The 14,172-nt window shown below is 32.8% G+C and overlaps 1 pseudogene; it reads left to right on the forward strand.

The window, feature by feature from the left end:
• Positions 1-8,541: 8,541 nt before the first annotated feature.
• LOC111777831 (bZIP transcription factor 44 pseudogene) lies at positions 8,542-9,557 on the forward strand (annotated as a pseudogene).
• The last annotated feature ends 4,615 nt before the right edge of the window (positions 9,558-14,172 follow it).

Here is a 14,172-nt window from a genome sequence, read left to right on the forward strand (position 1 = left end):
TTATTCTCTCCACGTTTTATTTTCATCGTTCTTTTTAATATTCTTTTGGAAGATCTTTTAATTTTAATTTTCAATTTTATTACACTACAAAATTTAATTTAATCTATTATTTTATCTTCCGATAAATTAAATAAAATATGTTTGTATGAGACGAAGACGAACATTTGAGCTATACTCGATTGCAAGAAATTGTTTTGCACGCTTCGATATCTAATCATTTGAGTTATGTTCTGTATGAGTATGTATGTATGTATAAGTATGTTCATTATGACCCAATAACCCGATCAATCCAGACTAAATTGGATTGGGTTGAATTCTTTTAAATTTGAAATTTTGGGTCGGTTTGGGAATTGAATTATTTTTGTTGGGTCAACCTAACCAACCTGAAATAGAGTTACACTCGAGCCCTACCTTACCCTACTTTTAAGATTATTACGAAGATTATAAATATTTGACGTTTATAACCGATGTTAGTTATACGATGTGACTTGTGAATATTTGATATTTTAGTTATTAAAGTAACGTATATAAGCATAATTTTGAAATTAATTATGTAAAAGAAAAATAACTTATGTTAGTTATACATTGTCACTTGTAAATGTTTGATATTTTAATTATTAATGTAACGTATATAAGCATAAAATTTTAAAATAATTACGTAAAGAAAATCATGACAACTCAACCCGAGAACAGAGAGTTCACCATCTCAAATAACTCGAAATATTAAGTTGGTAAAAAAAAAAAAAAAAAAAAAAATCTCCAACCCAATTGGCCACCACTAGCCGATATTGTCAATTTTGGCCCGTTACGTATTATCATAAACCTCACGGTTTTAAAACATGTTTTGTTAGGAACAGACATCCTTATAAGAAAAAATGTTTTGTTCTCCTCTCCAACCGACGTGGGATCTCATATTTGTACACCTCTACAAAATGTACGAAAATTCAAAGATCATTAAACGTTTTTTTAGTTCAATATACGGCAGGAGATTCTAGCTGTAACATCTTGGTCGATGGCATATAATACGTGTCGGTTGAGCTGTGACTCGAAACCCGATTTGATTAGATTCTATATATGGAATTGGATAAAAGCATAGTTGTTAGGTAAGAAATGGATGATATATAATATTGATTAGAAACGACGTTACCAAAAGGAATCATTTAAAGCTAAGTTATTTATGTCCTCAAAATTACATTTATTTCACATTCATCTTTGTCCCTTTTTTATCATATGATATAATTAGTTACACCTACTCCACCTAAATCATATAATAAATATAACTATTTAAAAAAAAAAAAAAATAATAATAATAATCTGAAATATTTTCCATTGGGATACAAATATTATATATTTTTTATTATATTTTTCCAACTTATTAAAAAATTAATATTTACCTTATCAATACAATAAAAATTGTAATTTGTAAATGCATAAAATGACTATTTACAAACAGAAAATGAGAAAAAAAAAATTAAAAAAAAGGGTCAACGAGGGGTCAAATTTACCGACATGTCACCTGACAATGTGGTCCACGTGGTTTGAACGGACAAATATTTGCCATGTCATGTAGAGAGAGAGAAACGATACTCCAACAAGGTTGTCTCTAGAGTTAAAAACTATAATATTACCGTATAACGTTGTGATCTTGACACGCTTACGACAAACGTTAAAGAGAACCCAAGTCCCATATATAATTTTCTTCCAGCTTTGTGGCTTCGTCGGACCATAGGGAGGTATATCTTCGCCAACCGAACATCACTTGTGCAAAATCCAAGCTTGTTCGTCCACACACATTGCCTACGAGTGCATTTTCAATCATTTGCGACACAACCGACTTGTCTCTACACTATATCAAGTCATTTGGCTCGACTTTGTCTCTACTCGGGGCCAATGTCTCTTAATGCAACGTCACATCTCATCATCTCATCATCTCATCTTGGTTCCAAATTAATATGACCTCATATGACTTAATGTCATCCCAAGTTAGGGGGAGTTCACGGTATTGAAAATGAACCTACATGTCGTTCAAATAAAAATAGTGGATTTTCTTTTTGTAATAAATAAATCATAGCGTTGGAAAAAGTAATTTATTATTATGTATGAAAAAAAAAGGATTAATTGGTTGGTATAATAGGAAACTAGAAAGGAGCGTTTGCACGCCAGCCGTATAAAGCGTGGAAATTCCACTATTTATTTTCTTTTTTCTTTTTAATAAAAAATTCAAAATTTGATGCCAACAAAAGATTGGGGGCAAATGTGTCATTTCAATTGTGCCCCTCGCGGTGGACCTTTTGAACGATGGACTTTTCGGACTTCTTCTCAAGGTTGTAAGACACATCGGCCTTATAAGGAATGTCCAATGCCTTCGTTGGTACACCGCTCGATGACTGGCTATGCTACAATGTAACAACTCAAGCATACCGCTAGCAAATACTGTTCTCTTTGGGCTTTCATTTTCGGGTTTTACTTCAAAGTTTTAAAACGCATCTGATAGGGTTTCCACACAGTTTAAGAAATATTTTGTTCAATTTCCAATCAATGTAGGATCTCACATGAACTCAAGCCCAGTCATGACTATTAACCATACTTTGCAACTTCGTTAAACTGTAGGTGAATCTCTCATTCAATACTCATATGCTAAAACCAAGTTTTGTTCGACCATAAACCCCACCCATGTGTGCATGTTTACTTGCATAGACTCTAGCCGACTTGCTTTTACATCAAACCAAGTCCTTCGACTCGACTTTGCCTTTATCTAGGTCAAGATCATTAAAATGCAACGTCGTATCTCATCTCGTTATTTTGATTCTCAACGATACAACAACCTCACTTCATGATGACATCAATTGTAAGATCTCACATCGATCAGAAAGGAGAACAAAACATTATTTAATAAAGGGCGTAGAAACCTCTCCATAGCATACATATATTCAATCAATTTAATGATGCATTAAGTTAATTAAGTTGGATTAAACTTTTTAAGCTATATTTATGATTAAAGGGTCAAATTAGTAATTTTATTTAAAGTTTAAGGAAGGTTTAGTGGAGAAAACAACTCCAATTTTTCTTTTATTTATTTTTAATATAAAAAATTTCAACCATACAATATATATTATTATTTAAATTTAAAATATATATTAAAACATTTTACCTATCAAGACATACTTATATAATTGAATTATGTTTATTTGACAATTTTTTTTAAAAATAATTATTATAAAAAATAAAATATTTAAATATAAAATATATATCCCAAAACAATTTGACTCCGTCAATTCAGTAAATAAATTATATTTGTGTGGTCTTAAATTTAATTGGTTAGGTTTATGTTAGGCTCTAAATTACATTGGGACAATAACTAACCATTTATTTAGTCAATTTATATATATTTAATATTAAATATTAATCTAAATTAATAAAAATATCATTAAATTTTGTATTTTATAAATAAAAAAAATGTCTATAAACCTTTAATTTTTTTAATACCCTTTAAATTTAAAAAATGTCAGACGGTTTAAAAAATATTCACAAATTTTTAAAAATAGTATTAACACCCTTTATCTTTATACAGAAAATTTTAAAAAAATATTACTGTCAAGCATTTTGACGTCTCATAGATTATCTCCAAATTTTTAATGTTAAACTCGAGTATATTTTAAATTCTTTTGAAAGTAGAAGGGTATTATTGTAAATTTCATATAAACATATGGTTATTTTTTTAGACGAATTATAAAGTTTAAATGTTTTTATTTTATTTTATTAATATAGTCTTTAATATTATTGTGTTTATAATTGGGCTTGGAAAACATTGAATCAGATCCATTTATGGGCCTTGAAGATGTTGGGAGTATAATTCGGCCCATATAGATTCCAATCGGCCCATTTTTCCAAACACAAAGGTCCATTTATGGCCCATGTAGATCCCAGGCGGCCCATTTAAAAAAAGGCTTAATAATATAAATGTCAAAATTCCCTTGGAAAATAGAAAAATAGCAAAGTGGCTAACTAAAATAACCATGTCCATTCGAACACACGAACGTTATCAGATCTAAGAATTAGATTCCCGACACCCAACTCCACGTACATAATTATATCGATGAATTAAACTTGTTTTTAATCAATACAGGTACGTTTTGTGTCTTTTCAAACTTCCCACATCAGTTAAAACCGATACATGACTCGAGTCTCTCTAATAAATGGGTTGGTATACTCTAACTCGAGCTCATTTACGAGTCGACGTTGCATTATTGGTTGAGTATGGAAACAAAAGAAAGTACAAAATTAAATTGCCTAGGAAGCTACACCCAAAACCACATGGTTCATACACTCCAAACACAAAATGACATAAAAACCATAGAAACCCCACAAACAATTAAGGAAAAACAAAGGGCAATTTGGGGAATTGACATTGGTAATAATTAAAAATAATATATTATATATATGTGCAGAGGGGTGAGCTGGGAATATAATGAAGGGGGCAGGCAGTACCTAACAACACAAGAACAAGATCTGCAAATTTTATTTTATTTTATTTTTCTCAAAAATAAATAAATAAATAAAATACTGACAATTGTCAGAATATCGTCTGCAAATATTATTATTTTAATTTTAATTAATATTTAAAGAACAAAATTTGAGACAGATTCATAATGCTGAGTGGTACCTTTGGCGGTGAAAATTAGGTTGTCCCCTCCCCCACTTATTTTATTATTATTATTTTAATTATTTGTTTTAAATACGATTTTTTAATTTTTTTTTAAAATTTACGGTAAAACTTTATTAGATTTCAAAAGGTTATACATTTTTTATAATTAATTAATTATATATATATATATAGTTCAACGATTAAGACGTTTACTTATTTACCATCATTTTTACAGTAAACAGTATTGTTAGAGTCGTTTTGGTTACATAATTTTGGGTGGATCACTTTAAGATGGGTAATTTCGGGCAATAATTGAGTTGATAAGAAATCTCTAAGACTAGTCGAGTCTTGAATGTCGTGGGAACAGGCTTCCCTAAAAACTAACCTCGGTCGGAGTAATTGCATTTTTAACCGCCTAAGACCATCGCTAGCAGATGTACTAGTCAAGTCTTGATTGCCGTGGGAACAGGCTTCCCTAAAAACTAACCTGGGTTGGAGTAATTGTATTTTTAACCGCCTAAGACCATCGCTAACAGATATACTAGTCAAGTCTTGATTGCCGTGGGAACAGGCTTCCCTAAAAAACTAACCTGGGTCGGAGTAATTGCATTTTTAACTGCCCAAGACCATCGCTAGCAGATATACTAGTCGAGTCTTGATTGTCGTGGGAGCAGGCTTCCCTAAAAAACTAACCTGGGTCGGAGTAATTGCATTTTTAACTGCCCAAGACCATCGCTAGCAGATATACTAGTCGAGTCTTGATTGTCGTGGGAGCAGACTTCCCTAAAAATCTAACCTGGGTCGGAGTAATTACATTTTTAACCGCCCAAGACCATCGCTAGCAGATATACTAGTCGAGTCTTGATTGTCGTGGGAGCAGGCTTCCCTAAAAATCTAACCTGGGTCGGAGTAATTACATTTTTAACCGCCCAAGACCATCGCTAGCAGATATACTAGTCGAGTCTTGATTGTCGTGGGAGCAGACTTCCCTAAAAATCTAACCTGGGTCGGAGTAATTACATTTTTAACCGCCCAAGACCATCGCTAGCAGATATACTAGTCGAGTCTTGATTGTCGTGGGAGCAGGCTTCCCTAAAAATCTAACCTGGGTCGGAGTAATTACATTTTTAACCGCCCAAGACCATCGCTAGCAGATATACTAGTCGAGTCTTGATTGTCGTGGGAGCAGGCTTCCCTAAAAAACTAACCTGGGTCGGAGTAATTGCATTTTTAACTGCCCAAGACCATCGCTAGCAGATATACTAGTCGAGTCTTGATTGTCGTGGGAGCAGACTTCCCTAAAAATCTAACCTGGGTCGGAGTAATTACATTTTTAACCGCCCAAGACCATCGCTAGCAGATATACTAGTCGAGTCTTGATTGTCGTGGGAGCAGGCTTCCCTAAAAATCTAACCTGGGTCGGAGTAATTACATTTTTAACCGCCCAAGACCATCGCTAGCAGATATACTAGTCGAGTCTTGATTGTCGTGGGAGCAGGCTTCCCTAAAAAACTAACCTGGGTCGGAGTAATTGCATTTTTAACTGCCCAAGACCATCGCTAGCAGATATACTAGTCGAGTCTTGATTGTCGTGGGAGCAGGCTTCCCTAAAAATCTAACCTGGGTCGGAGTAATTACATTTTTAACCGCCCAAGACCATCGCTAGCAGATATACTAGTCGAGTCTTGATTGTCGTAGGAACATGCTTCCCTAAAAACTAACCTGGGTCGGAGTAATTGCATTTTTAACCGCCCAACACCATTGCTAGCAGATATTGTCTGTTTTGGCCCATTACGTATTGTTGTCAGCCTCATGATTAAATTAAAAAAAGGGAGAGGTATCCCCACAGGCATATAAGGAATGCTTCGTTCTTCTCTCCAATTAATGTGAGATTTCACACTTCACCCATTTTGGGGGCTAGCGTCCTCCTTGCACACCTCCCTATTATCTGACTCTGATACCATTTGTAACAGCGTCGCTAACTAATATTGTCTGCTTTAGCCCGTTACGTATCATCATCAACCTCACAATTTTCAAACGCGTCTCCTAGAGGGAGGATCTCACACCCTTATAAACAATGTTTCGTTCCTCTTAAAAAGAATATTCCCGCCAATACGGGATCTCACTCAAAAAATTAATAAACCTTAAATATTAAAGATTCACAAGTTATAACGCATTAGTAACATTGGTTACAAACGTCAAATATTCTTACTCTCTGTAATAAAACTCTATTTTTAGGTTCTCGATTAAAATAATATATATAAATATAATAAATGGGGGAAAGAAAAAAAAAAGAAAATAATTAAAAAATTTATGAACCGAAACTGACAATGGAAAGATCAAAATAAAATAGAGGAAGACAAAAAGACTTAGAGACAAAGAATTCGACAAACTAAAAAAAAGAAAAAAAAAAAAAGAAAAAGACAATATGATAAAATAAATGAGTTTAAATAACAATTTAGTTTGATTTTTTTTTAATATTTCATCTCAATTTATTATTTGTATATTTTCTATAAATATTACTTTTTTTATTTATTAAAACTCATTTTTTTTAATAAAAAAAAACAATAAATTATTATATTAAAATTTTATTAAAATTATGATTAAATATGGTCCGTTAAAAGTTGAAGGACTAAAATAAAATAAGCGATAAAAAGACATTTATCTTCAATCAAAATGTCAGTATTTGATATCTTCATTGAGAACATGTAAGAGTTGAGATATTCGAACATTTGACCTCTAAAATAGAAGTGTTCCATGTTATATATCAATTGGGTATAACATGTTGACATATCTTAACCAGTTGAGCTACATAAAATTGGCTGTTTGAGTATTACGGGACATCGAGCATGATGGGATGGTTAAAGTGATTGAAATAGGTTGGTCCAATAATGCTCTTAGCATTTAGGGGTAGTAACGTAATTGCACGTTGATTTAATGAGAGTGGTTATGATTATATATTTAGAAAAACTTTGAATGAAGTGGGGTTTTGTTTGGGACAATTTTTGGAACGTTGTACTCTTTTTCGCCTTTTTTTTTTTTAGAACATATTTTAAGAAGTCGAGTAGTGAAGAACTTTGATATGGTTGGAGAGAGCAACGAAACATTCTTGTATGTAAACCTCTCCCTACGAGACACGTTTTAAAACTGTGAGGCTGACGACGATATATAATGGGTCAAAACGGATAATATCTATTAGTAGTGAGCTTCGGCCGTTACAAACGATGTCAGAGCTAAACACTAAGCAGTGTGTCAATAAGGACGCTGGCCCTAATAAGAGGTGGAAACTTCTCTCCTACCTTTCGAATTTTAGAATCGCGAGGACGCCAACCCCAACAAAGGGGGTGAAACTTCTCCCGTACCTCTCGCAATTTAAAATCACGAGACAGACGACGATACATAACGGACAAAAGTCGATAATATCGGCCAACATTGTGTTTTAGCTATTACATTTAGTTACTGATGTAACACTTCATAATAGTGATAGAAAAACATCTCGACAGTCCAAATAACCCGAAAACTTTAGTTTAATTGAAAAGGTTTTGCCGACTCAATCTAACCCAACTCGAACCTACCGTACTAGCAGAACGGGTAAAAAAAAGGAAAAAGGAAATGACGATTTTACCCCTGAATTATTTAATTAATTTAGTTTGATTGCTTCACAGCTGTATGTATACAGAAACGGAGCTCTTTTTAACTCTTCCCCAAACCACACGGCCCACATGTCCCGTCACCTTTTTCCATCCATCTTTTCACTGACCAGATTCCTATATATTTTTTTTTTTTAATCTCTTTTTCTCAATTTAATAATAATTATAATTATAATAAATATAATAAAAATAATAAAAACAAAGATTATTTTTGCTATAAATTACCCCCCAATCCCTTCAAACCCTCTTCCCCCTTCCCTTCTTCCCTAATCGCCATTGCTGAAACCTCTCTGTTTCCAAGCTTTTCTGGTTCTTCTTCTTCTTCTTCCTCAGAAATCTGAGATTTTCTCTTCTGGGTGTTCATAATCTTCGCCCACACAGACCCTCCATTCTTGATGTTCAATACTCTGTTCTTGATGTTTGAAATTCATGCATCTAATTCTCAGTGAACCCATCCTCTGTTCTGGTTGTATGATCATAATCTCCACATTCCGCCGCCATCACCTCGTTCAATCCTTCTCTGTTGTTTTCCTTTACTTTCTTTACTACGTTTCATGATATGGCCCCTTAAAAAAAAACACCCCATAATCCAAATCATTAAAAAAAAAAAAACAAAATTAATCGCTGTTCTTAGTCCTGTTATTGCTCTGTTTTTTTTTTTGTTGGGTTTGTCGTTTTAATGGCTTCCTCTAGTGGGACATCTTCGACTTCTTCATCCATGGAAGAAGGGGAACTGGCGGCGTTAATGGAACAGAGGAAGAGGAAGAGAATGATTTCGAATCGGGAATCGGCGAGGAGATCGAGGATGAGGAAGCAAAAGCATTTGGATGAGTTAATGGCGATGGTGGCACAGCTCAGGAAGGATAATCAACAAATCGTGGCTAATCTTGGTGTTACAACGCAGCACTACGCCGCCGTGGAGGCTGAGAATTCCATTCTCAGAGCTCAGGCGGCTGAGCTTGGTCATCGCCTCCAGTCCTTGACTGAAATCATTTCTTTCTTGAATCCGTCTGATGGGGTTTTTGAAGATGCTTGTGATGATTCCTACGGTGTCCACGGCGGCGGCGGCGGCGGCGGTGGAGGGGATTTTAATCCCCTCCAAATGGCTTTCTTTATGAGCCAGCCTCTTATGGAGTACTGAAATTTGGGGACTTCTCTTTCTCTCTCTACTGGTATGAATTTTCTCGGCATCCAAACAAGGAGAGAGAAAGAGAAGGGCAGTGTTCTTAGGGTCAAAATTGTAATTTTTTTTTTTTTTTTTTTTTTGAATAAGAATGGGAAAAAATGTGGGTTATTTAAGGTGTTATCTTTTGTAGAATTTATGGATTAAAGTAATGGAATATGTTATATTAATCTCGTCGACCCGAGCATAACTTAAACGTTAAGGTAGCAACGACTTTTATCTATTGGCGGCTGGTTCAACAGTATCGTACTAATGAGGAGACCGATATCGACTCATTTAAACTGTATATCAAGAATCTTCTGAACCAAGAATAATTATGTTAGACGAACACGACTCTCCACAATGGTATGATATTGTCCACTTTGAACATAAACTCTCACACCTCCCCTCGATCATTCCCTAAATTAGCCGATGTGGGACTTTCATCATCCAACAACCTCCCCTCGAACAAAGTATGATTCCTTTTCTTTTGGAGTTCTTTATTCGACATTTGAGGATTTACCCATCTATTGGCACAACTAAGTTTAGGGCATGACTCTGATACCATGTTAGACGACTATTCACAATGGTATGATATTGTCGGCATAAGCTCTCATGGCTTTGCTTTGGGCTTCCCGAAAGGTCTCATACCAACGAAGAGAGTATTCATTAATTATAAACCCATGACCATTCCCTAAATTAGCCGGGACTTTCATTATCCAACAAATTAAACTCATCGACCCAGAAACCACTTAAACATTTAGGTAGCCTATTAAACGAGAAGATTGTTATCAACTCATTTGAACTGTATGTTTGAGTTGTCTATTAAATCCTTCCTTCAGACAGGATCCTGAATTAAATGATTATTTATATTAATAATATTATCTAATTTATTGAGCTATGTTCAAATTGATAATAAATTATATTATTTCGATGAGTACGTAAAAAAATAAATTAATAAAATTTTAAAATAAAATACTTATGAAGAATGTGTAATTAATGGTACAATAAAATAAAATAAAAGCTAGGGTTACTTTATTCTTAGTCAATTATATTCTTTAATTTCTATATTTCAAGATTAATTTCAATGAAAGTCTTCCCACCTTTTGAAAATTAATCTAGTAAATAAATTTAATGGATCGAAATAAAGTTAAAAAGAACGATATTCTGAATCAATTTAGATATCTTAAATGATAAGGACGTGACATTTTAATTTGATAAATTAATTATGATAATCTCGTAGTTATCTCTTTTTAGTATCAGTTATAAGAAATTATTCGATAAACTTGAATCAAATAATGAATCAATCGAGCTTTGAAAAATATAGGACTAAAAATGTAATACAGAGTATCGATCTAAAAAAACGTTCCAAAAATACCCTTAAGCTTTTAAAAAAATTCAAATTTTTAAAAACTTAAAAAATAATAATCCTTAGTAGTACGTTTTAAAAATACTCATGAATTTTTAAAAGTAACATTAAAAATTTAGAAATAATCTATGAGGTGTCGATAGACGGTTTTCGTCCATATATTGACGCTATTTTTTTTTATAAAGGTAAACGATATTAATGCGATTAAAATTTCATGGGTATTTTGGGAATATAGTACAAATATATTTACGAACATTCTTTTAAAAAAATTGAAGGGTATTAATGAAATTTGTTAAAAAATTTCTATTTTTTTAAATCCAAAATTTATACGGATATATTTGAAACTTTTTAAAATATTGCAATTTTAAAAATAGAAACTGATGTCCCACGTTGGCTAGGAGGAGAACAAAACACGTTTTATAAGGGTGTGGAAACCGTCCCTTAGCACGTTTTAAAGCCTTGAGCGGAAGCTCGAAAGGGAAAGCCCAACGAGGACAATACCTGCGACTAGTGGATCTGGGTCGGTACAGAAACGTTCATTTTTCTAAAAATAAAATACCATTAATGAAATAAAAAATATATAAGAAAAAAAAAAAGATGTGTCACATTTGAATCCATATGTGTGTAAAGAAGGATGCAAACAAAAGGGAATCATTTAATAGAAGATTTGTTTGTTGGTTTTGTTCTAAACAATTAAAGATAAAGTTTTTGAATCAAATTCAATTCACATTCAAACACATTGTTTTGGGTCCATTCTTGTCAATTTTCGATAAATACTCTTCTAATATTCCTTTTCGAGATTCCGTAAACATTTCTTCTTCGTCTCTCAATAATATATAACTCTACGAACAAAAAAATTCAAGACGTTTCTACTGCATACGCTATAGTCAAACGATAGTTTGACCTTAACGACAATAATTTCAAGATGTGAGACCGAATCAGTTTGATTGTTTGACCTTAACAATGATTACGAGGTAATAGAAATTACTGACCCAGTTCCTCCAAAAGTGAGGGAGATGACTTAAAAAGCTAGAGGAAGGGCGGTGATTCCCCACAATAAAGAGGAAGCCAAGCACGCAGTGTGAGATCGAGTATCGGTTGGAGAGGGGAACAAACATTTTTTTATAAGGGTATGGAAACTTCTCACTAGTAGACGCGTTTAAAAAAATCTTGAGAAGAAGCCCAAAGAGAACAATATTTGCTACTGATGGGTTTGAGCCGTTACAAATGATATCAGAGTTAGACACTAAGCGATGTGCCAGCAAAGAGACTAAGCTCCGAATGGGGGTGCGCCAACAAGGACGCTGGGCCTCGAAGGAGGGTGGATTGTGAGATCTCGCATCGATTGGAGAGGGGAACGAGCATTCTTTATAAGGGTGTGCAAATCTCTCCCTATTATAAGACTGTGGAAACCTCTTCCTAGCAAAAATGTTGAGAGGAAACTCGAAAGGGAAAGCCAAGACAATGTCAGCTAGTAGCGGGTTTGGGTTATTATACACACAGTTCAGGTGCATTTTGTTGGTATAAGCGGTAATTTTATATCTTCATAATTGATCTCGGGTTATAAACATATCACTCTTTTAATCGAACGTCACACAAACGTCTGATTATTTCAAATTGGTATGAAGTTTCTAGAAAAAAGAAGTAATAAATAAATAAATGAATACATAAAAGTAGCAATATTTTAGTAGTTTGAGCTTTGAAAAAAAAAATGTTTTTTTTTTCTTAAAAAAAAAAAAAAAAAAAAGTCTATAAAGTAGACGAGTGCGATGTTGACTTTTATTTTTATTTTTATTTTTATTTTTATTTTCATTAATAATAGAATTTCTAGATCTATTCTTTCTCCAATTTATGATATCTTGAGCAAAAGCTGGCAATCAAGTAATAAAAAAATCAAGGATAAATTACAAAATTAAATAATAATAATAATAATAATAAATTATCGAGATATTATATCGTCTTATGTCCAAGATTCATATCAAAATTTGAAACCCGAATTTGCCAAGTGATAGCCTCGATATTCTCCTACAACATGACCACGTTACCTACTTGTCGCTTATAATATTCCAACAGATTAACCCGAGTTCTTTCAGCATATTTTATCCTCGTACACTTAAATTTTATTTAGGAGGTCTAAGCTAAAGATATTTGAAAAGGAAGATTTCTCTAAGCTAAGTGTCACGGTCATACTTGTCCAAGACGTATTACCTATAGTCGCATGTTGGATGTCCCGGTCATGTTGTCCATGAGTGCATGTCCGTACAAACCTCTCCTACTTGATTTCATGTTGGTTATGTCTTTATTATTATTGTTGTGTCAACACAGGGGCGTATGACTGCGACCGCTCGCCAAAATCATGTCTACACTCTCCAGAGCTAAAATGCCCCAAAATGTATTATAGAGAGATGTGACTAGTTGTCAGTTCTTCATACTTGGGTTATATGCTATCAAAGTCGTTTTAGCTTATAACAATTATTTCTTTAATATTGTTTTCAACGTACTTTCTCGCTCACAGTTTTTAAAACATTTATCTCAAACGTGACCTGAGCCTCGAGCTTACGCCAACATTGTCCACGAAAGCGCATAGCAAGTAACGTGACCATGTCGCAAGGGATGCAAGGGAATGTTGAGACCATCAAGTGCTGAATTTAGATTCCAAATCTTGAACACGAGACGTTACATTTTATTTGGTTAACTGTAGTTATACCGAGTTCCAATATGACAATGAAAATATGGTTATTTTGTGTGTATCCGTAACGACTCAAGTAGTAATATGGTATATATATATATATATATATATATATATATATATATATATATATATCAAAGGTATGTTATATAAGAAATAATAGTATTATATTTAATTTCAAATAATTTATTTAAAAATGAAAATTAATATTTAATGTGAAAAACATTTTTGCATCAATTAATACTAAAATTAATATTATAATAATTTATTAATTAAATTATTTAACATTTAAAAAAAAAATAGTCATTTAATGGAAATAAAAAAAAGAAAAAGGGAGGAACACATAATTATTACTTTAAAACCCATTTTTAAAAGTAAAGACCAAAAGAAAAGAAAAGATTTGATGCGATATATTTTTTTTTTATATGATTTAAATATTGCTTTTTAGTCCATAAATTTTTAAAAATTATCATTTTAGTCCTTGTTTTTTTTTAATTACTATTTTTTCTCCTTAAAAATAAAATAAAATAAAATATTTATCTTTTAATCCTTATACTTTTAAAATTATAATTTTATTCTTCATATTTTAAAAAAGGGCTATTTTAGTTGTTAAAAGTCGGGTGAATAGTTTGAAATTGAACCTTCAACGAGTCTATC

The sequence above is a fragment of the Cucurbita pepo genome, chromosome 16, assembly GCF_057944985.1.
Source record: "Cucurbita pepo subsp. pepo isolate OVF chromosome 16, ASM5794498v1, whole genome shotgun sequence".
Classification (NCBI taxonomy): domain Eukaryota; kingdom Viridiplantae; phylum Streptophyta; class Magnoliopsida; order Cucurbitales; family Cucurbitaceae; genus Cucurbita; species Cucurbita pepo.